Source organism: Cebus imitator, unplaced genomic scaffold, assembly GCF_001604975.1.
Source record: "Cebus imitator isolate Cc_AM_T3 unplaced genomic scaffold, Cebus_imitator-1.0 Scaffold168, whole genome shotgun sequence".
NCBI classification, from domain to species: domain Eukaryota; kingdom Metazoa; phylum Chordata; class Mammalia; order Primates; family Cebidae; genus Cebus; species Cebus imitator.
In genome coordinates this window covers 392,320-408,647 of record NW_016107483.1, presented here as the reverse complement: position 1 = coordinate 408,647, position 16,328 = coordinate 392,320, and the positions used below count along the sequence as shown (strand labels likewise).

General features: G+C 35.0%; 1 long non-coding RNA gene across 1 annotated transcript in view; it reads right to left on the bottom strand.

Annotated features, from left to right (window-relative positions):
* Positions 1-203: 203 nt before the first annotated feature.
* LOC119473566 overlaps positions 204-16,328 on the bottom strand; it is a 28,683-nt gene continuing 12,558 nt past the window's right edge. The window contains exons 2-3 of the long non-coding RNA XR_005202776.1: positions 13,244-13,253; positions 204-254 (exon numbers count right to left, since the gene is read on the bottom strand). This is a non-coding gene — a long non-coding RNA (uncharacterized LOC119473566). The remainder of the gene's footprint in view (positions 255-13,243; positions 13,254-16,328) is intronic.

The window sequence follows — 16,328 nt, the reverse complement described above, 5'->3', positions numbered from 1 at the left end:
TATAATAATTCACAACCAGAATTATCTAGTAGGATAAAGAAAAACAAGAAATTTACATAATTATCAATAATGTAATGAACTGTTTGTCTACATCAGTGGTTTTCAACCTTGTCTTTTTTTATGTATATTATACTCTGAGTTCTGGGGTACATGTGCAGAACGTGCAGGTTTTTACACAGGTATACACATGCCATGGTGGTTTCCTGCATCCATCTTCCCATCATCTACATTAGGTATTTCTCCCAATGTTATCCCTCCCCAATCTCCCCATCCCCTGCTAGCCTTCCCCTGGCCCCCACAACTTCCAACAGGTCCCGGCGTATAATGTTCCCCTCCCTGTGTCCATGTGTTCTCATTGTTCAACACCCACTTATGAGTAAGAACATGCGGTGTTTGATTTTCTGTTCTTGTATCAACCTTGTCTTTACATTAGAACCATGTGGAGAGCTTTTTAGCCACACCGATTCCTATAACCAGTTGTTACAATGCTTTCAAATAAGCATCTAAAGAGAATCTGCTATGTAGCCAGATTTGAGAGCTATTGTACTCCAATAGCTCTTGCAAAAATTCAGCAGATTACAAGTTGTTTGTCTTATTTGCATTCCCAACGTATGTTAATTACATGACTATTATGCAGTTCACCCATCACTCTCTTAAAGCTTCTTAAGCAGAAGCATGAGTCAGGGTCTGCAAATTTCTGTAAAAATATATATGCCTGATTTCATCTGTGAAAATTCTGATTCAATAGGCTCAGAATAAGGAGAGTTAGAGCTAAGACTTTCTATATTTTAATTTGCACCAATCAAGTGACATGCTCTTTGATTCTGCTACATATTGATCCATGTTTGGAATGATATAGGAACAATTTTTTTTAAAGAAGATCTGCACTTTAAGCATTTGTCAACATGATTTATACTCTTTTTCAGTTTTCTTATTCATATGCTCATATATCCTGTCTGTTAGGTCTGAAATTTCTCGAATTTAGAAACATCAACAGCAGCAACAGCAACTAGTCTAAAATGAAAATGTTAATGAAGCAGCACATGAATTGAAAAATCATTCTAACTACCATTTCTTCAGTCAAACAACTACTCTGACTGACTGTAACAGAACCTTTCCTGACTTAGAAAAGGAGCTAGAAGGATGCCTGAAAGCAATTACAAGAATAAGCTGCTTCCCAAAGAGTGAGAGCTTATCTCTGACAGATGAAAAGAAACCAGACTTCATGCAAGTCAATATTTTTATCATTGTTATACTTATAGTTCTAAGCTTTTTGGGGAGAACAAATAGATCTGTTCCATGTGTAATTTTTGTTTTTCTAGTTGCTAATTCAAAAAAATTCCAAAATGTCTGATTTTCCTTAATATAATGCACATTTCTAAACAATCTGAGGCATTAGTATGTTTCACTGTTACTTTTATATAAAAGGAGAAAAACATTTTGTTTTCAAGACATACAAAATATTCCAGATGAATATTTAAAACTATTTTTAGAATCCCAACAACTACCTTTATCAATTTCTACCCACTGTAGAAACCTTTTCATCTAACCATTGTGTAGGTGGAATTTCTATTTGATTTAAGCTTGTTGTGGCTCACTCAGGTCAATACTTTTAAAAAGCTGAGTTTCTTCGCTTCCCAAGTTTTCTTTTCTAGAAGTAACTAAACTTCACTGAATTAATAAGCATCTATCATTTATTATAAAACTATTCTAAATTATCTCTGCTTATTATTATAAAACTATTCTAAATTATCTCTGCTTATTCTGAACCCAGAACTAAAATGTTGTATCTGAAAGTAATATTTTTTGGAATTTACAACTGGAAATAATTATATTTTTTAAATGGTGGCAGTGGTTATATAATTGGGTTATAAAGCTTGAATATTATACTAAGTGATACAATATTTACTTCAATATTTAGAGAATAGAGTTTTAAATTTCTTCTAATTAATATTATGATTACACTTAAATTACAAAGCACAGCCCAATCTTCTGATGGAGCTAAATGACTCCAAAGTAGGAAATAACTTATTGTAAAGCTGAGAATGAGACAAGGTCTTATTGTACAGACCTATGATTACACATGTGAATATCTCTGTAAACTCAATGCCCAAACTTCTAAGGAATATCAGAAAGGAGGCACATCATTTAAAAAAATAATTTGTTTTAATTTTATTTATTGTTTAACCTTTATTTTAATGTTTTTAATTTTAATTTAATTTTATTTTATTTTTATCAGAGATGGAGTCTTACTCTGTCACTCAGGCTGGAATGCAATGGTGTGTTCTTGGCTCGTTGCAACCTCCGCCTGCCTTCTGGGTTCAAGTGATTCTCCTGCCTCAACTTCCTGAGTAGCTGGGAATACAGGCATCTGTCACCATGCCCAGCTAATTATTTTTTGTATTTTTAGTGGAGACGGCATTTCACCATGTTGGCCAGGCTGGTCTCGAACTCCTGACCTTGTGATCCACCCGCCTCGGCCTCCCAAAGTGCTTGAATTACAAGCATGAGCCACAGTGCGCGGCTGACTGTTTAACCTTTATTTTAGAATCAGGGGTACAGGTGCAGGCTTGTGAAAAGTACAGTGCACGATGCTGAGGTTTGGAACGTGAATGAATCTGTCACCTAAGTGGTGAGCATAGTACCCAACAGGCAGTTTTTCAACTTTTGCTCTTCTCCCTGTCTCCCACCTCTCATATTCCCCAGAGCAAATATCATTGTAAGTATACAATTTCTTCTTTTTACAAAATTTTTTGTTAAAACTACATGAAGTCCCTGAAAAGTGGCTTAATATTTGCTTTTAAAAACTAGTTCAAAGAAAGAACTTAGGGCCACAAGAAAATATTTATTGAGTGTATGGTCATTCTTCTTCAGTTTGTGTTCCCTATTCTTTCTATCCATTTACAGGAAATTTGTTGATTACTTTACAAGCATTACTAGGCAAAGATCTCGTTTCCCTCTGAAGTAATACAGCTCATATGATCAAAATATACTTACTTCATAATGTAAATAAATTGATCCATTATTAAGAAAAATGGCAAAAGTCAGAAATCAATTTACACTTATTTTAATTCAGTAATCATTATGTAGTGTAGCGCTCGAGATGTGGGGAGGTCTTTGGAGAGATATGAATATATGTCCCTGTCCTTAAATCTAAACAAATTTCCAAAATATTGTAATAACCATTTGTAAAACAGACAATCATCAATGTCTGTTTTAACTCTTGATCTCGATTAGCTCTCAATCTTGTTATGATTGCAACATACATGATTATTCCATTAATACATTTGTCAAAGTACAATAGTAGGTATGTTATAAGGTTTACTAGGCTGTGAGGTTTGCTTTTTGTTTTGTTTTGAAAGGGGCTATTTTCTATTTTTTTATCTCTAAAATTCAAAGCCATGTGCTTCGCATACATTAGAAACTTAACAATATCATTTGACTCTGTGTCCCAAGATAAATCTCATCTTGAATTGTAACCCCCATAATGCCTACATGCCTGAGGGAGGGATCAAGTGGGAAGTGATCGATCATGGGGGGTGCTTACCCTCATGCTCTTCTCATGACACTGAGTTCTCATGAGATCTGATGGTTTTATAAAGCAGATTTCCCTGCTCTTGCTTGCTCCCTCTTAGCTGCCACCATGTCAGACATGCGTCTTCCCCTTTGGCCATGATTGTAAGTTTCCTGAGGCCTCCCAGCCATGCAGAATTGTGAGTCAATTAAACCTCTTTTCTTTATAAATCACCAGTCTTGGGTAGTATCTTTATAGCAGTGTGAGAACAGTCTAATACAGTTAATATGAATTTAGGAGTAAATTTTAGTAATATTGATAATTATTTAGGAGTTAAATTGAGAATAAATTCAAGGGAAAGAGATATTGCCATAACCCAGAGCATGAAAGAGAAATTTAAAGATTTAGAAATGTATTTATTTTCATGTGATTTTAAGCTAGTTTTAGTGAGTGTATCAGTTCATTCTCACATTGCTATAAAGAACTACCTGAGACTGCATAATTTATAAAGAAAAAGAAGTTTAATTGACTCATAGTTCCACAGGTTGTATAGAAAACATGGCTGGGAGGCCACAGGACACTTACAATCATGGTGGAAGTTTAAGGGAAAACAGATACATCTTAGAGTGCTAGATAATGAGAGAGAGCTGGGGAAGTTGCTACACATTTTTAAAAACGCGATCTCATGAGAAATCACTCACTATCATGAGAGCAGCAAACGGAAACTCTGCTCCCATGATCAATCACCTCCCAATAGGCTCCTACTCCAACACTGGGGATTACAATTTGACATCAGATTTGGGTTTGGACACAAACCCAATCATTTCAGCGAGTGTAAAATTTTATAGGATCAGAGGCATTAATGATATTCTGTTAGAAGCTATTAATACTTTTGTCTGAAAAATGCACAGGTCCATTCCCATAATACTTTTGCATATAATTTCAGGGCCTCTTCTGACAGCCTTAATTTTCTCCATGGATGCTTCTGTTGGATCCATGGGTTCTAGATGAGAAGGTCCTTTATCTTTCGTCTGATACTTTTCAACCTTACCAGATAAGAATATATATTCTCATTCTTATACATACATAGATTTTTGTGTTAAAACCAACAGCAGTTGTTATATGGGCATCTATATTTGCTAAAATTCTTAAAGCTGTATCCTCATAGTTGGTGCATTTTACTGTAAAAATTATATCAATAAAATTTATTAATTTTGTTACACTCCATAAACACATCACAGAAAGTACTCCTCCCATTAAAAAAAAAAAAACAAAAAACAAAAAAAAACACAATTTTTTCCTGTGTTTGACATCATGGCAAACTTTTAATTTCTATTAATAAAAAATGATGCAGATTAGCATGAAGGCATTCAGATATCCCTGGCACTGAACTGAGAAATGAAGACAACTCTGAAGTTTAGAAATATTTTGTATTACTCAGAGAGAAAAGTATATAGCCAAAGAATGGCTTACATTATGTAATCTATAACCAGAGTTACATAAAAGAAAACTTGATATCGCCAATCAAAAATCCTGTTATATTTTTTGTGGAGAATTCCTCCAAATTTGTAATACCTTACTTTTTCATACGTAAACAAATTTTCTCAAAATCTGGTAAACCTTCTATTGTGTATATATATAAAGTTTTCTTTAGCCATTCTGCCAGTGATGGACACTTAGATTGCTTCCATACCTTGGCTACTGTGAATAATGAGGAAGTGAACATAAGAGTGTAGTTATCTCTTTGACACACTGATATCTTCTTTGGATGTAGACCCAGAAGTGGAATTATTAGACCTGTATGATAATTCTATTTTTTAATAAACCTCCAAGTATAGATGTTTAACATGTTAACCACAAAAAATAAGTTGGTGAGATGACGGATATATTAATTAGCTTGACTCTTACTGCAATGTATACATATATCAAAACATCATATTGCACCCCATAAACATAGACAATTGTTATTTGTCAATTAAAAATAAATTTACTCTCATAGTCTAGTAAAAATTATCGTGACTTTTTATTGTCATGTGATGAACGTGATCGATACAATTGGCCATGCCTCATTCAAAAAATGATATCAGCTTTTATCTTGAACAGTTTGGTTAACGTTTCTTTAAAAACAAAGAAGAGGCCAGGGAGGTTCGTTTACCCTAGGGAAACTGAGGTGAATACCTACTTACTTTTACTTAAAATGAATACGTGCCATCTATCAGCCAACACCTTCTTCTCCAAATCTATTTTGACATATTGTAGTTCAAATATCAGGCATGTGGGAATATAGCTCTTGTGCTGCTCATGGTATGTGTGTGCTAGGACAATGTCAGGAATGGGGTGAGTAATGACACTGCAAATTGAAGTCATCTGCTTATTTTCCACATGCCTGCACAGAACAAACATCTGCAAAACAATTTTTCTCATGTTGCTGCCCATGACCTTGATCCAAAGAATCCCATCCTTCAAGGAGAAATGTAGAATCTTTTTAGAGAATAAATATATTACTAATTAATCTATGTTCCAGTGCTCTGTAAGTAATAACATACTTTTGAAGTCCTGTATCTATATATTAGCTTACATGCTTTTTTATAATACATTTTTCTACATTGGTAAAGAGAAGATATGAAAGAACAATATGTTAGTTCCCTATTGTATAGACACAATTAATACAACATAAATCAAAGAGAATTTTGTACATATGTCTTAGAACAAGAATGGTAAATGTATTGGTATTTCATAAATACTTGAGAAATCAAAGATACTTCTACTCTTTAGTGTATTATAAATATCACAGGCAGAAATAAATATAATCTATATTACTCAAAGTCTTTACATGGTCTTTTTAATAAAAGGATTCTGTATTGGTCTGTTATCACACTGTTAATAAAGACATACCCAAGACTGGGGGATTTATAAAGGAAAGAGGTTTAATTGACCGAGGATGCTTCCGTAAACTTGCAATCCTGGTGGAAGCGAAGGCAAGCATGTTTTTATTCACATGGCAGCAAGGAGAAGTGCAGAGGAAAAGCGGGGAAAGCCCCTAATAAAACCGTCAGATCTCGTGAGAACTCTCTATCATGAGAACAGGACAGGGGAAACTGCCCCGCACGATGCAATTATCTCCACCTGGTCCTTCCCATAACACATGAGGATTAGGGGAACTACAATTCAAGATAAGATTTCGGGGGAACCACACTAAACAACATAAGTTTCCAAATAATAACTAGTTTCTAAATGCAAAATTGCTGTCCTGTGCACTTGTGTCAACAAAGTTCTATCCCTATTCTTAGCCACACATTCTTTAGCTAAAAACGGAGGATTACTCTATTTGCAAGTCCCTGGAGCAGACTAGGACCTCTGCATCAAGTATTTGGCTACATAATTTCTTTGAATCTGTTCTCAAATTTATACATATTATTTATTTTTGGAATTGTAAACCATTTAAATGAATAGTTTTGCATTACGCACACCATTTCCTACATTCTTAAATGAACAAAATCATTTTGCCACTTTGAAAATTGCTTGGCATATTGTAGTACAAAAGGGAACACCAAACTTTAACTAAAAACAAATACGCAAACAAACAAACAAACAAACAAAAAACACAACTGTTTTCTACTCCCATCTATAAATTTCTATGTAATGACCTTGAGCAAGTCACTTGATCTCTTTAACTTCCATTTCTTTCCCTAGTGAACAAATGAAGATCTGGTCATTCCTAAGGTCATTTATAATGAAAAACTTCTGTTATCTATGATACATCACTATAGAGCTATAAATATTTATTTTCTAGTCGTGGAGAATGAAAGCAGAGGTTATGCTGTCCAATTTTCATGACAATATTTGAAGTGATTTTTTTCACTTGCTTATAGAAGCATCTTAGGATACTAACAACATATTTGGTCCTTTCTGGATGAATACCATCACTAGTATTATACCATCATCTTTTGACATTTTGTCTTCGGAAGATTTCTTTCCAGAATGATTTGACAGTTCAGTAGGAAGTGTATAGTTTCCTGGTGTTTGAATATATACTTGATACACTAAATACAGACACATACACAAAATATCTGTATTACATTGCAGTGTTTTTACTTGAGATATCCACTCTTATTTTTCATGCTATGTACCCTTAACCTTTAGTGGCTGGGATCATCTCACCTCCACAAAAGATAAGAAGTTGCCTTGTTGCTAATCCTCTGGCCAGTTTTTGAAAGTAGATAGAAATGATGCCTATCTCCTAAAGTTTAAAAGTGGTACAATTTCCAGTAACCACCATAAATACTCTGTGGAATTTGTCCATCCTTGCTGATTCCAAGTATACATAATATTTCTCAAAGGATCAGGAGATTCTTATTTTACTGGCATTTAAAGTACACATACCCTGTCAAGAAAAAACAATGATTATAGACATGAGGATCCTACTCTAACATTTCCACCTTGTCAGCTTGTCCTACCAAATACCCAAATAAACTCACCATTTACTGTTTCTTGATAGCTGTTAATTTCCCTGGAAATGCATCATACTGGAAATACACTAAAAACATGTAGAATAGCCCAATTCAGCATTGCTCAGCCTGGTGAGATGATTCCTTTAAGTACGTCTGTCAGAGCTTGGTATGCAGTCATTTATGTAGCAGTGGCTCTGCATATGCCATTACTACTAGGTGTCATGACATGCCAGAACACTATGTCATTTTTTCCCACTTTCTCTGACTATATTGTATTATAATCCATTTTTATGTATGTTTTCTCAGAGGAAATTCTTCATTGCTCTCAGATATTTCAGCAACCTGGAGCATTTCTCTGCTTTAGTCTGCCACTGATCAGTGGATGCTAGTTTTCAAAGAGATGTACACAAATAGACCTCATAATTAGATGTATCATAAGACTGATTTATTTAAACTGTAAGACAAGCTTCTCTTTTAAAGTTTTCATTTACTTTGCAAATATTGGAGAGTCTTCTCCAGAAGGAAAAAAGTAATAAAAATTTATGAAGGAAAATCTATCACTTATTGAAATCATTCATTCTAGAATCAGCCTCACTAATAAATGAAAGAGACAGGAAACGTCTCAACACTTTACATCCCATGAGATGTCATTTGTAAGTGGCATTGATGAGAAATTCTTCCTGCAATAAACTATTGATCCCACTGTCATAATGATATAAAGAACATGATACGTTAGAACAAGAATATCTGAGTGTCTGCATCTAAGTGTCTTTTTTTTTTTTCTGATAATACAGTCACATCAGTTATGTTTGTTTCTAGGACAGGGAAAAAGGATATCATCTTAAGTGTTTTCCCATAGTCTTTAGATCCACAAAATGTTAAACTTGCTATATCATAGGATAAGTGAAATAAAAGCAGAAGTGTGCCAGAGTGTGAAAACAGTAACGCACTATCAGAAGTCATAAACTTCAACAAGTATTTAATTTAAAGCCAATTTTCAGTCTAAATTGATCTTAAAAGTAAAAACCAATGCATACCGTTCATAGATTTTTCTTTCAGGAAGTAGAAATTTTGTCAGAAAACAATGGCTTTTTTCATCAGATAATTGGCTTAATAATTTTAAATGTATATTTTTCTAATCAATCTACCTATATTTTTTAATCCTAATATTTCATCTTTAAAGTTACTTATCTCTTGATTTTTAAAAAAACATTTGAGCATTCTTTGTTGGTTAAGTTTTCCAGATTCATCCCCTTGGTAGGAAATTACAAGTGTGTCTGAGAAAGAAAAAGTTGAATCAAATCTCTCTCTCTCTCTCTCTCTCTCTGTCTCACACACACACACACACACACACACACACACACACACACAGGAGGCAAGAGAAGGGAAGGAGTAAAATAGATGAAGAGAAAAAAGAGAGAAAGAAAGAAAATGAGAAACTATTATGTGCTTATTAAGTGACAGATGCATGTGGTTATTTTTGAAACTCTGGAGACCTGCTCTACTCTAGTAAGTTGGCAAGAGAATGAACTCTAACTTGAACAAACTTCAAATGAAACCTTTCCCTAGCTACTTACTGACTTTCTTACATTAGGCTTATTAATTGTAGATATGATAGCACCTACCTCATATGTAGTGCTATTGGTAGAATTGTTTGAGCTTATTAAAGCGTTTAACATAGAATTTGGCCCAATAAAATCCGTAATAAATGTTTGCTCTCGTGAAGACCTCATGACTCCCCTTCAAAGAATTCATAATCCAAAGAAGGACAGACAAACGAATAGAAAACACTCATAAAGTGTGTTCAAAACTAAATTAGACTTTTGCCCAGGATGCTGTGCAAAGTAGCCCAGGGGCTCAGTTGTGCTACGAGGTGGCTTGCAGAAACAACCACCAAGCTATTTTTATAGAATAGCAATGTGAAACACCTTGTGGTAGGTGCCACAATTCACAAGCAAGGTAAAGCATGCTGTGTTCTAAATGTTTTTCCCAAAGTAGAAGTGTTTTTATATTCCCTCAAAGTCTTCAAGCATAATTGGAAAACCCAACATTTCTTTAAAAGAGTCTGTAGTACAGTAATGAGGAGAATGTGTCTGGTGCCGAACATAACCATGCCAAACCCTGTCTCTGCCACGTAGTAACCACTGGTAAATAACTTGTCCCTTCTCATCTCAAGATCTTCATCAGAAACAAGAACATTATATAAGCATTCTTTTGGACAGTAGGAATTAAATGAGTTAATGCTTGCAAAGGCCTTAGTAGTGCCTATCATGTGTTAAGTGCTTAATGCATACGAAACCTGCTTTATGTCTTTGCAGTTTGGTACAGTTTTAACACATATATCCATTTTGTACTATTATATTCCCATGTAATTTTAATTCCCATTTCAGTTAGTTAGAATTGGGAAAAATTGAGTTTTAAGATGATACACTGTTTAATCATACTTCCTAGGAAGAAATATTGTTTCTTTAGCCTTTTATTTACTAGATATTTATTATATGCCTCCTTTAGGACAGACACTGAGCTAATGCTGGAGGTACAATGAGGCTAAAAAGATGAACTTATAGCCCATTAGAGAAAGCAGGCGTTAATTAAATAATCATACTAATAAATGCATAATTTCCAACTGAGACAAATTATCTGAAAGCAATCATGCTAATGAATGTGTAAATGCTTTTTAGGGGAGTTGAAAGAACAAAATAAAGAAGATTGACTTAGATGAGGGAAAATGGCGTTCAGAGTAGGTTTGAATAGGAGAACTGTGAGAGAAACTAGTGAACTGCCCAAATCAGTGGGGGAAATTAGTGGTCTGGCAAAGGAAATAGAAAAGGTACAGGCCTTTCTCAGCTAAATAAAAGCATTATATCTCACAGAACAAAATAAGGGCAGGTTAGATGAAACAGGGTGAGAAGGAGAGGAATGTGAGATGGAGTTTAGGGGTGGACAGCACCACCATACCGAGCGTTGGATGCCCTTTCATGGACTTGGGTCTATATCTGAAGAGCAGCAGAAGGAAACTACAGGATACTAAGTAGCAGTGGTGACATAAGATTTTCACTGTAGAAAAAACAGGATGAAAAGAGGAATCAGAGAGAACGTAGGGGGAAACTCCAATACGACGTGTAGTCCTGGCCCTCAGAGAATCAGAGATTAGACATGCAGGAAAACATGGAGAAAGCTGGGATAGGCCTGGAAGTCATCGGATCTCCACACAGTCCTGATCTTTGTGAGGGAAGAAAAAATTCTGAGTACAGAAATCTTAGCTGGCAATTCAACTGGACTAATGGGAAACTCTGGAGTTTCCTTTCAGGCGAACCCTTTGTCTTTCAGGAATGGGCCTACTTTGCAGTCCCTGCAGTACTTAGTCACTGGCTGGCAGCAGTCCTAGGATATTTAGCCTAAGTATCGATGGGGTAATAGATTTTGGGGGGCAGCAACTGGGACTGTGGTGGGTTGTGCTTTTTGGTCAAATATACTTAATAGGAGAGCTGAAAGATTCAACTTCGTGGAGGTCGTGTACTGTGTTCACTCTGAAGACAGAAAGTAGACCAAAATGATCAAGATTTAAGAATAAAAGTCAACGTCAATATATAATTTCCTAAAAACAGTTTATAACTTATCAGAGCCGTCTTCCCTGACCAGCCTGACTCTAAAGCACTCTCTTCTCACACATAGTCCTATTGAGTTCGAGTTAAGGAACTGGCATTTACCAACTGCTCACATATTTTTTGTTTTAATTCTTTATGTCTGTTGGGGTCTATACTCCCCCCACCTCTACTGCAATGTAAACCTAATGATTGCATTAAACTGCTGTTTTTCCAGCTACTCAATCAGTGTTCCCATTTAACATACACGTGTTGGATAATGAATGGCAGTGGGGAAGTGTTAGGGATGAGAGAATATGTTGTAAAAGAAGACTTCCAGGTTTATGGTATGTGAAACTTAATGGATGCTGGTTAGTTACTGATGAAATACACACTGGAAATCGTGGTTGGGTGGACTAGAAAATAGCAAGTTTTTATTTGTACTTGTTTAGTATGGAATTCCTTTAAGCCATCCAGATGAAGCTTGTAAATTTCCTAATAAACAAAATGTTAACAGTACAAAATTTTTGTGTGGGTAATGTAAAGGCGCAAGCGTAAGTATAGGTTAGATCAGGTTGTGAAGGCCATTCTATAACAGATTAAAGAGTTGGAATCTGAGAATTGTACTTCAAAATCAACATATACTCATCAAGACTTTGTTAAGAGGTGACTGATGAGATTAACATATCAGAAAGATAACATTTGAAGGGAGATGAAAACAGAAGTCATGAAAACAGAGGAAAGGTGGGAGTAAAAGGCCCCAGGATCCATTTGAACATACAGGGAAGGCATTGGGTCTTTAAAATTGTGTTTCTTTTGCAGGCTTTTCCTTCTCTGAAATAGTTAAATAAATTTATGCCAACAAATATATTAAATATTGGATTCGTCAAACTCCCTTAACCCTGATTTCATGGTTATTGTCTTCTGACATTTTTCACACTGGTCTGCCTGTCAGAAAAATAAGTCATTTAATAGCAATATCACTATAAGTTAATGACGTGGGATTGTGCTTTCACATAAAAATCTCTTGGACTCAGTTAGTGTGTGCCTCTTACCCACCCATTCCCTAAAGGTATTAGCCCAGGTCACACTACATTAACAAAGCCCAGTTCCTAAGCATCCAAGGCTGAAGGGCAGATCCAGAATCGAACAACTTTATCAAAGTTCTAAAATGCCACCCTGATTGTTCTCTGGAGTCAGCCTACTAGCCATAGTTTATGGTGGTAAAACCTGGACACTGCTGATGCCTTCAGGGGGAAGAAAAATTCAAATATGATGCTAAATTAAATAGCAGTTGACTTGGTCTCCAGAATACACCAATTTTTTACCCTGAGAAGTGAAATAATTTTGTCCCTCTAGGAACAAAATTAGTGTAAGGCAATTGATGTTTTGTCGCCAGCTGTGAAATGAGTGTGAACATGAATTCAGTCACAGACCATCCACTTTATAGGTGTGTGACATAAGGCAACTTGATTTACCTTTCTGTCTCCAAACGTTTGTGTTTTTAAGATGGAGATAACAATACTTACTATACAAGATTGCTATGAAAAACACATGATCTATTGTATATATAAAATGCATTTGTGCATAGAATATTATGACCTTATGAATGTACAGAAATCCTGGAATGGAAAAACAATATAAAAACATACTCTTACTTATTTCCCACTTGATTCTGGTAGGGAAATACATACTTCCCCTTCACTGGTCAACTTCCCTTTGGCAAGTTATGTTATTAATTGATAAAAGGCAGTGTGTGTGTGTGTGTGTGTGTGTGTGTGTGTGTGTGTATCTCAAAATAACCAAAGAAATGCCCACAACTGCTGTAATGTACCCTTATACAGGCAGACATCACTTTCCAAGGTGCTGTGCTAAGTGAGACTCATGCATGTCAGAGCCATGCAAAGGCAAGTTGTTGCTACTCCAGGTAGAAGTTTCAGTTACCACGGTTAAGTGATCATGAGGACTGCCTGCTATATGGTAGCCCATGAATCATTAACAGCTGTCAACATAATTAGTCTTTTGCACTTTCATACATTTTTAAGAACAGAAAACCAAACACTGCATGTTCTCACTCATAAGTGGGAGTTGAACAATGAGACCACATGGACACAGGGAGGGGAACATCACACACCAGAGCCTGTTGGGGTGTTGGGGCTAGGGGAGGGATAGCATTAGAAGAAATATCTAAATATGTAGCCTAGATAATGGGTTAATGAATGAAGCAAACTACCATGGCACTTGTATACCTATGTTAACAAACCTGCACGTTCTGCACATGTATTCCAGAACCGAAAGTATAATAATAAAAAAAATTATACATATGAGTAATGTATAAAATAAAATAATGGAAAATAGTTGGTATTTCCAAAAAATCAGAAAAAATGAATAAGACCTAGTTTCAATAGCACAACAATGTGCTATAGTCAATAATTATTTAATAGTACACTTTAAAGTAACTAAAAGAGTATAATTGGACTGTTTGTAACACAAAGGATGTTTGTGAAAATACCCCATTTTCAATGATGTGATGACTACATATTTCATGTCTATATCAAAACATCTCATGAACCTCATAAATATATATGCCTACTGTGTATCCACAAAACCAAAGTAAAAAAAATACTTAAAAACTTATGGAATAACATTAAGCATTCTAATATACCAGAAACTGAAATCCTAGAAGAGGAGAGAGAGAGAAAAAGGAACCAATCAAAACACCGTATGTTCTCACTCATAAGTGGGAGTTGAGCAATGAGAATACATGGACTCAGGTGGGGGAACATCACATGCTGGGGCCTGTCGGGGGTTGGGGTGGAAGACGAATAAGAGCATTAGGACAAATGTTAATGCATGCAGGGCTTAAAACCTAAATGACAGGTGGATAGGTGCAGTAAACCACCATGCACATGTATCCCTATGTAACAAACCTGCACGTTCAGCACATGTATCCCAGAACTTAAAGTAAAATTTAAAAAAATTTAAATTAAGATAACAGATAATATCAATTGCATAGCTTTTAACCTTTGGTAATTATGTCATTTGTAATCAATTGCCCTTTCCATTAGTCATATTATTATATTCTGTAGCTGGTTTCTATTACATGTTTATCTTCAATAAATATGTTTTAATATAAATAATATGACATTAATAAATATAATATTGTTCAGTCTTCTATTTATATATGGTGGTTGCTTCTTGGCAGGGACAATGCATGTAGACGATGTTATCTAGAGAGAATCCATCATTTTTTCCCCCAAACCTGCTCTTCTTTCTTTATGCACATTAAATAAACTAATATCCTCCTCATTATAAGGTGCAAATCCTTGCAGTTATCTTTACCTTTTTTCTTTGTTAGCCTCATACCCAGTGGGTACTTAAATACCGGCATTTCTGGCATTGTGCTTTCTGCCACAGCTGTTCTTTTTCCTTTAATTTTATTGTTCCATAAGAGATTAGACTATCATTATTTTCCCCCTGGATGACTGCATAGTTTTCTACCTAGTCTGCTCTTTTTTCCCCTCAAATAACATGAGCACTATGCTTACCAATTAATTTTCTTAATACACAACTGTAATCATGCCATTTCTCTGCTCACAAGACCCAGAAGAGCCAGTATTTACATTCAAATTCCTTCTCAGCCCAGGCCCCAAATTACCTTTTCTATCCTCACAATTTACATCATTTCTGTAACTATATATTTATCTTACATTTTAGCAATATGGATTAACTCTTTACTCACCTTAAATTTAAGCAACATGGATTAACTCTATATTCACTCTAAATAACAACACGGAACTATGGATTTTTGTACTTTTGTTTCATCTAAGAGAAAAAACTAACTTGATTTTCCCCACTTTTCATTCCTCACAATCATGACCCATGTTCTACACAGTCTCTACATGTTAATATTTTCTCCATTTTTCAAGACCAAATAAAAATGTCACTTCACAAACTGTCCAAATCACAAAGCTACACGTTGTCTCTCCTCCCTCAGCATCCTACCTCTCTTGATTTTTAAACTTCTTATGACAGGCCTATTTTCCATATGCGATAGGCCTCCAGCTTCCCCATAATATTCTCAAGTGGGGAATCTGTAACTGTTTCGCTTGTGTTCTCCATTTGTATTGCATACTCAGTTACTTGTAGAGAAAAATTACACACCAAACACTTGTATTATAGCAAGGTAAATTAACAACAGAAGTGTTCATCCTTTAATCATTTTGAGGATCTGTGTAAATGCAGCGACGTCAGCTCAATACTATGTGTTATATATGCTTATTGGTATGATTCGGCCCTCTAAGAAAAATAAATGAAATCATGGTAACATTTTCATGAAAAAAGAAACAATTACAAGACGTATGATCCCCAAAGAGCTGTCTAATTCTGCCAATTTATATTTCTTTTACTTGTCATACTGAGAAGTAGTTTTTAAAATTTCAACTCAGTATTATTCTTTAGTGGAAAGATACTAGAACAAAATCTACTTAAATTCTCAGTTACTATCGAGTTTAAAATCATTTCATTTAAATATACTTAGAATTTCACATAGCAAACATATTAAGAGGATTATGTTTTCCCTCAAAGTAAGCTCATCTTCTTCAGGGCAGAACCAACAATAAACTGCCATGGCATTTGAGCTTACTAAATTTAGACCCTATTAAGAAGGTCCATTTAATTTTTTTGAAGATTTATTTTCTGTGAGGAAATCACATATTCCATTTTATGTCATTTGGGAATTATAGTATCAAGAATATAATTGCAGACTAAAAGAGAAAA